At 39.6% G+C, this 8,765-nt stretch overlaps 1 pseudogene; it reads right to left on the bottom strand.

Moving 5' to 3' along the window:
- Positions 1-5,843: 5,843 nt before the first annotated feature.
- Positions 5,844-7,755, bottom strand: LOC130041724 (max-like protein X; annotated as a pseudogene).
- Between the last annotated feature and the right edge of the window lie 1,010 nt (positions 7,756-8,765).

The following is an 8,765-nucleotide window of genomic DNA, read 5'->3' as shown; positions in this document are numbered from 1 at the left end:
TCAGTTTTGCTGGGCATGTATCTCTAGAAAACAGTCAACAATTTTTAGATGAACTTAAGCCTCACAGGAAAAAGGGAAGAAAGGATTATTTTGAAAAGAAAAACAAAAGTTCATGCAGAATTGAACCCTTCAATGTCACTGTGGATCAACTTTTCCACTTACATTATGGAATGTAAGAAATGAAACCTAATGCACTCAAGCACCAAAAAAAAAAACCCTTTTAGATGTCTTTCAGAAGATGATAGCTAAAAGAGACACCCAGGACTTTGTGGATTGCAGGCATGTCACTAGTGATTGAAGATCCAAAACAGCAAAGCAAGGAACCACCTGCCTGCAGAATGGGCAGTCTCTTCTTGCAAAACCAGTTCAGGGACAAACAGAAAGTGTCTTTATTTTTTTTAAATAGAGCAAAGAACCTTTCTTTTGTAATTGACTTCTGACCTCAATTGTGATGTTGAAGAATATCCAAACAAGCAAATGTCCCATTTAGCCAGAAATAAAAATAATAATAACATCTTTTTGAAATATTCATATTTTCATGCCACTAGCTGAGATTAAAAGATAATTAATAACATTTATAATACAGTAACTATGAGGCTTCTTAATTATCATCATGTTCATTTCTAAATGATCATTTAAGTTACATAAAAACATTGGGCTGGAGTGATAGTACAGCGGGTAGGGCATTTGCCTTGCACGCAGCCAACATGGCCAATCCGATTCCTCCGCCTCTCTAAGAGAGCCTGGCAAGCTACTGAGAGTATCTCGCCCGCACGGCAAAGCCTGGCAAGCTATCCGTGATGTATTTGATATGCCAAACACAGTAACAAGTTTCACAATGTTACTGGGCCCACTCGAGCAAATTGATGAACAAAGGGAGGATAGTGATAGTGAAAAACATTGGTCATCTCCTACTACCTCCTATCACATCACAAGCTGCACAGAGGAGCTGGAGCGATAGCACAGCGGGTAGGGCGTTCGCCTTGCATGCGGCCAACCCAGGTTCGATTCCCAGCATCCCATATGGTCCCCCGAGAACCGCCAGGAATAATTCCTGAGTGCAGAGCCAGGAATAACTCCTGTACATAGCCGGGTGTAACCCAAAAAGCAAAAAAAAAAAAAGTTGCACAAAGGATGACCAAGGAGTCTCACTGCATCTGTTCTAGCTATGGAGTCTCATTATATCTCTTCTAGCCAATGACATATTCTATTCTTTGGCAAGTCTTCTCACTCAGTTATACAAATTCCCTTAGGTAGTATCTCTTTTTAAATGCTACTAAATTGCTTGTTTCTTCTGTATGGTTATATTTTGTTCGTTTTTGTTTTAACTTAAGAAAATGGCTTTTTAATTACTGGCCTAATATTTTGCTGCTATAGTGTGTGTGTGTGTGTGTGTGTGTGTGTGTGTGTGGTACTCAGTTGTGCTCAAGTGTCCCAGGAACACTCCCAGCAGCGTTAGACTTTGTGTTGTGAAGTTGATAGTCTGGTGCCCAAGGTAAGGGTGGCGCTTGGGATCCAATAAGTCCACCTGGGGGTGCTAGGATCAAACTCAGCACCTCTCGCATGCTTGGCTTGTGCTCCACAACCCACGCTCTCTCCCAGACCCAGTTTATGAGTGTTTGAAAAGATATCCTTCATCTAAAATAGTCCAGGTTTTCCCAGCTTTATAATTTTTTTCTGACTGTAATATCACAACTTTCCCTCCTTTTAAAAGACTAAACACCACATAATTTCTAACTATATGGTTGCTACTAGAGTGATCTCTGAGGAAAAAAATTTTTAATAGAATGCTACCGCTGTCACTATCATGAAATGTTTTGTGGTATCCTGATCTCTCACCCATGAATCACAAGACAGTGATCGGGAGAGGTAGAACACTCTGGAAATAAAGATTGTACTTTTGCATACCTATATTCTATTGCTAACATGATGTCCTATTTGCCTAATCTTTTAAAGACTTAAATCTCCACAACTGAATAATGAGGGCAATACTAATACTTACTTTAGATTGTCATGAGTACTAAATGAGAGCAATTCAAATGCAGTAGTTAACACACTGACTGGCATTGTCAGTATTCACTGTGGAATGGCTGCTCCTATTAACCCAATGTTTGCCAGAAAGTGTACTTATTTTCTGATCAATTGCATTTTTTTCAGTTAGTTATTGCTATTGTTACAGAGTAATACCCAGCCTGGGGATTCCTTGCAATTCACACCCTGCAGTGAAAGTGGTAAGGGTGAGATGTGGTACCCGGGATAGATTTCCAGGACCTCAACTATGTAAGGTATGTGCTCCCTTAAATCACATGCACAACTCTTTACCCAATTGCATTTTAAACTAAGAAAAGTCTTCTCTTAAATGTCTATTCCCTGACTCCCAACTTTAGTATTAGTAAAATAGTCAAAGTATTTGCTTCTAACTCCAGGTCATCTCTTGGTTAAGTTTTCCACAAGGTTGCACAAATAATATATGTTGGGAGGTTGGATGAGGTCTGTCTTCACAACTAACTTTTGCACACATTTTCTGATAGCAATATCTGAAGAAAGAGCAATGGGTTCGCTTCACTTGGGTTCTTGAGTGAAAATAAGAGGCTCAGGACTGCTGGGTCAGCTGGCTACTAGGCAGAGCAAAACTGTTGCATCAAAGGACAGAGCCAAGGGAACTAAAAGGAAAGAGATGGAGCTTGTCATGCCTATTGTCAATTGCCTGTCTTTATTCTGTGTTGCGTAGGTCAGTCTGAATTGGATTTACTTGCAACTGATTCATTACAACCTATGCAGAGAAGCAGACCAAATAAGAAACAGTGTTATTTTACAGATAAACATTGCAGAATGCTCATTCCGAGCAGTCCTGTCCAGTTCCAGAGTTTGCAGGAGCATATAAACATGCTATAATCCCTCCTGCCTTTCTCCAGTCAATGTCCCAGTAAAACCTTCACCATGCATCTGTCTTTCTGAAAACAGAAAAAAGTTTGAGAGTGAAGACTAGTCACCTAAATAATCAACAGAACCTACAACATGCAAATTTTGCTTTTGAAGGAATGGAATTCAAACTCCAAATACTACTTGCTAATCTCCTGATGCATAGTTTGTAGAATTTTCATGCTAAAAACTTTACTCTGAATTACACATTCTTTGCCTTCTAGAAAAGCACAATCTAAAGTAGAATGACACCATACAGATCTAACCCACAAACACAAAACTGATGTGACAATAATGCTACGATTATGTTTTATAGTTTTATGTTTCTATTTCTAGTTGACCAGTTTAACTTGTAACCTTATTTTTAATAAATTTGATGCCCTTAAGCCTCGTTCTTCATCTATATAGGAAGATAAATAAAAGTTGGTTGAACTCTGAGGAACCAGAATACTGAGTTATATTAAAATGAATAAATTGCTACTAAAATTCAGTGGGCTTTTTTTTTACAATGAGCTTTTTATGTTACCAGTTGAATCTTTTTCTACCTCCTTCCCACCTCATCTTCCCTCAAACTATGCATGATTTTAATCTTATCAGGAGCTCTCAGGATTTCAGTTCCAGTATTCCTTTGAGTAGGCGGTGAGAGGACCAGGTATTTCTCTATTGCCCTAGATTATATAGAATCACTGATCTGGAGACATCCTTAGATATTATCTAAAAAGCCAGCCATAGATAAAACCAGAGACGTGCTGAGGGGCACAGCTGGAAGCAGCCTTTTGACTCATAGGCCAACATTTATTCCTGCCATGTGCCACAATACCATTCATTTAAACAGACAAAAAAAAAGTATAGATAAATACATTACTCATTTTATCCTGCCATGTCAGCCTCTTGCTTAATTCATCTTCATGAAAATCTAAGTACATCTTCTGTTAGCTTTATGGTTACTTAAAGCACTAAGTTTTATATTTTCAGATATAGAAAATCAAGCCACTTTTCTATCTTGCAATAGATTTTTCATCTCTACTATGTTATTAATTTATTTTTCTAAATAAAATCAAAGTGATGCTCTTTACAGAATTTAATCTCCACAAGGTAAAATTGGGTGATCCCTAATGAACTTCCCCCCCATATTTTGGTCCAAAAGTCTGATCTGCAGGATCTGGAGAGATAGTACAGGGGTTAAGTTGCTTGCCTTGCATGAGGTTGACGCCAGTTTGATCCCCAGCAACATGATGGGGTTAGCCCAAGACTTCCCTCTCAAATGTCATCTTAAGCAATAAATTCTTCAGAGCACAGAATAAAATATCCTTTGTTTGGCTTCTGAGGAAGGATTCTAAGAAGTAGTGAAAATAGATTTTTAAATGAGTCTTTGTTGTTGCTATTAGTCCTAGTATGCTGGAAGTTTATCAGCTCACATTGGAAGGCATGTGACAACAGTCTTGCCACTAGACAAATGAAGAGCATTTGTTTACAGCCCCTGAGAAACTCTTTCAGTCTAGCTGACAAGTATCAGTCTTACAGTGGGGACAGTGTGGCTATTTCTAAACAGTGAGGTTTTTCCTAGGAGACTTTTAAAAAACTAGATTAAGAATTCAACAGATCAATCCAAGTCATTTTCTTAATTTGCTTTGGTTCCTTAAAAGCTATTTTTCCATATCAAATGTGATAAAGATGTAACAGCTCCCTTTTAGTCAGAAAATATTATAAATAAAAAGGTGACGTAGCTACAGATATAATATGCACTGCACTGCACTGCCCTCCCATTGTTCATCTATTTGCTTGAGCGGGCCCAGTAATGTCTCCATTGTGAGACCTGTTGTTACTGTGTTTGGTATATCTAATACGTCATGGGGAGCTTGCCAGACTTTGCCATGCAGGCTAGATACTCTCAGTAGCTTGCTGGACTCTCGGAGAGGGGCAGAGGAATCGAACCTGGGTCAGGCGGGTCAGCTGCATGCAAGGCAGGCAAACACCTTACCCGCTGTGCTATCCTCCAGCCCAGCATAAATGTACAGAGAGATAATATAGTGATAATTTCCTTGTATGCAACTGACCACAGAACCACATATGGTCCCCCAAGCACACCATGAATATCTCGGAGAAAAGAACCAGGAATAAGTCTGGAGCACAGACAAGGGTGATCCAAAGACAAAAATAAAAAATAGTATCGGAAAGGTCCAAAAAAATATAGTACAGTGGGTAAGGCATTTTCCTTGTACACAGTAGACCCGGATTTAATTCTCAGCACCCTATTTCATTCCCTGAATTCCACCAGAAGTGATCTCGCAGCACATATCCAGGAGTAAGACCTGAGCACCCCCAGTATGGCCGCCAAACCAAAAACAACAACCAAAATTGTATGGGACAACTAACCCATATAATTATGCAGTACATTTGTAAAGTTAAATGATCTGGATAGATTAATGTAAAAATATACTTTACAGGACAGGGAAGAAAGTATAAGAAGTAAGACATTTGCCTTACATATAGCAAACTCCAGTCTTATCCCTACCACCAAATATGCTCTGCTGAAGAATAGCCCTGTGCACTGCTGGATGTTGTCTGAGTCCTGCCCCATCCTATCCCGCCCCCAAGAAAGAAAAATTATGAATGAAATCTCAAAAAATAACATAATGAAAGGGGAAATGACCACATACAAACACCATTTATCAAATAGTAACAAAAAGTTCCACAGGGAGAGGGGCAGGTTCAAGTTTTTATGGTCAATATAGTAAATTAATCAGAAGCTTTAGCAAACACCCCAAGCGCTCAGGACAAGGTTGGGAAACAGTCACCAAAGAGGAACACCAGCTGGCTGGGGTATGGTGCTGCAATCCTATTTTATAAGCACAGCAATGCCAGGACCAAGTGGGAGACTCAGTGACCTCCTTGGCTGTTTGGTCGGTTCCAAGAAATGGTCAGTAGACTTGGTTCTTTAATTGGTTCAGGATGCCAATCATGATCTCCAAAGGATATGAGACTCACAGTGCTCCTCAATCTAGCTGAAGACCCAGTTCGACAACTCCTAGAAGCTAGTCACAGAGATGGGAGAATTGAGCATTGAAGGATTGGAACAGGGAGTCCATGATGCCTTGAAATATGCTGAAGTTGACCTGGTTGGAGACCTGGTGCTCCCCCTCATGAGGATTGTCCTGGTGTGCCTTCACAATCTGTTCATAGTTCATTTCCATGCTCTTTAAGGCCATGGTGTTCTTGTGTAATATGGACACCTCCTCCTCTTACTTTTTCTTCTCCTTGTGCAGAAAATGGATGGAGTTGATGATCATCTTTAACCAATGAATTTGCTGAGCTTCTGGGAGCCAGTGGAGAAATCTTGCTGCTGGCAGGTGGGAACAATGGTCTTATGGTCACCATAGCCTCTCTTGATTTTTGTTTTGTTTTGAGGACACACCCAGTGGTTCTGTGCTCTGTGCTCAGGGATCACTTCTGGTGGGTTCTGGGGACCATATGGGATGCCAAGGTTTGAACCTGGGTTGATCCCATGCAAGGCAAGCGCCCCTACCTGTACTATCTCTCTACCCTACTCCTAGAAAGCTAGGCATGCAGGAAAAACTTCCTTAATCTAATGAAGATTATCAATGAACTCAGTAAATGGCATTCTAAATAGGGAGGGGAAAGAAGGGTAACATCTACTGGTGCTCAGGGGCTATTCCTGACTTTTTATTCAGCAGTTACCCTGGCACTATTCAAGGGCCCCATGTGGTTCTGGGGATTTGAAGCAGGGCCACAGCCTTACTTCCTGTACTACCTCTCTGGTCCATAAACATTAAATACAGCCTTACTTTCTGTACAATCTCTCTGATCTAAAAATAGCATTCTTCATAGAAAAATGCTGGAAGCATATCTAAATTAGCAGTAAAATAATGATGCCCACTATTTAAGAGTGCTTCTTTTCAACATTGTCCTGAAAATATGGGTGCTATAAAAGGAAATAAAAACAAACAAAAATAAAATAAAAGAACAAGAGTGAGGTAAAGAAGGAAGGAAAGGAAGAAGGGAGAGAGTCAATCAACATTTATTAAAGAATTTTACAACTTCAGTATATGAAAAACTTTTATGCAAAACACAAAAGCGCCAGTCATAAATGAAAACATTGACAAATGAAATAACAAAATGTAAAACTTCTGCTCATTGAAACACTATTCAAATAAAATGAAAAAATACACATTGTGAATTTGAGGAAGATATTTGCAATACAAAAGTCATAAAATTAATAAGAAAATTTAAAAGCTCAGTAAAAAAATGTGCAAATAGATAAACAGGTATTTTGTGGAAGAGGAAATAGGAGGAAATAATAAGCCTAGGACCTGAAGTAATAACATAGGAGATTAGAGTGCCCATCATGCAAGCAAATGGTCCTGAGTTCAAATGCCCAGCAATAATGTCCAAGCATGTTAATGGCACCACTGCTGCTTGATCATGGCAGCTTTGCAGTATGCCATCTGTAGGGCAATTTCTGACTGCTGTTTCTCACACAGCCTCAGCATCACAAAAAAGTTCCCAGGAGACAGCTCAGTGGTCTGGAGAATATATTTTTGCATAGCCAAGTTCCAGTTCAATTCCCAGCATTGCATGATCTCCCAAGCATCACTAAGACCAACCACTGAATTCTGAGCCATGAGTAGTTCTCAAGAACCACCATATATATCCCCAAAGCAAAAAATAATTAAAAACAAAATGAATGGGCCAGAGAGATTGCATAATGACAATCTCCCCACTGGTGTTTTCAGGTCCCTCCACCATTGTCCCGTAGAGTTCACCCCAGTCCTCCCATCCTTCAGCCTCCTCAATCCTACTTGTATTGGTCATGCCTCAGGCTTTGTTTTGAAAGCAGAATTCTTTATACTAGCAATCACATGTAGTAATAACCCAAAGAAGAAAAAGTAAACTAATTGTGTTATATTTACACCATGGAAAAATCAAGTGGAACTGAAAAGGGGTGAACTATTACACACACAAATTGTTTATTAGTTTTAGGCCATACCCTACTGTGCTCAGTACTTACTACTACCTCTCTGCTCAGACATCGTTCCTGGAGCTGTCCAGTGGACCATATGTGGTGCCAAGTATCAAACCTTGATTGGCAAGATGCAAGGCAAGTGCCATACCTGCTGTTTTATCTCTCTATACCCCAAAATTTTGTTTAATACAATATTGGGAGAAAACACATACAGAAAGACTATATTAAATATGATATCATTTTATTATTTAAAAAAAGAAAAATGAAAATACGTTTTAAAGAATATAGCTATGCCATCAGCAAAGCCTGGCAAGCTCCCCGTGACGTATTCAATATGCCAAACACAGTAACAACAAAGTCTCACGATGGAGACGTTACTGGGCCCGCTCAAGCAAATAGATGAACAACAGGAGGACAGTGACAGCTATGCCATACAGATATATGATAAAGGGACAACTATTAATTAGTATAGTGTGTTTTTAGATTATTTATATAGTTTATACAATGTATTTATAGTTGAGAAATGCATAAGCAATAACAAAAAGTATTTTTTAAAAAACTCAGGATGGAGGGGCTAGAGTGATAGCCCAGTGAGCAGGGCATTTGCCTTGCACGCGGCCGACCAGGTTTGATTCCCAGCATCCCATATGGTCCCCCAAGCACCTCCAGGAGTAATTCCTGAGTGCATGAGCCAGGAGTAACCCCTGTGCATCGTCGGGTGTGACCCAAAAAGCAAAAAAAAAATTGAGATGGGAAATTATACTGGGGAGAAGAAAAAGAACATAAAAAGAAAGGAGTATATGTAGCATTCACCTCATTTTGGGGGGGAGGGGTTCACACCTGGTGATGCTGTTGGGAG

Source organism: Sorex fumeus, unplaced genomic scaffold, assembly GCF_029834395.1.
Source record: "Sorex fumeus unplaced genomic scaffold, SorFum_2.1 ptg000098l, whole genome shotgun sequence".
Classification (NCBI taxonomy): Eukaryota; Metazoa; Chordata; class Mammalia; order Eulipotyphla; family Soricidae; genus Sorex; species Sorex fumeus.
Note: the sequence above shows the minus strand (reverse complement) of the source record. Positions and strands in the feature narration are given on the sequence as shown.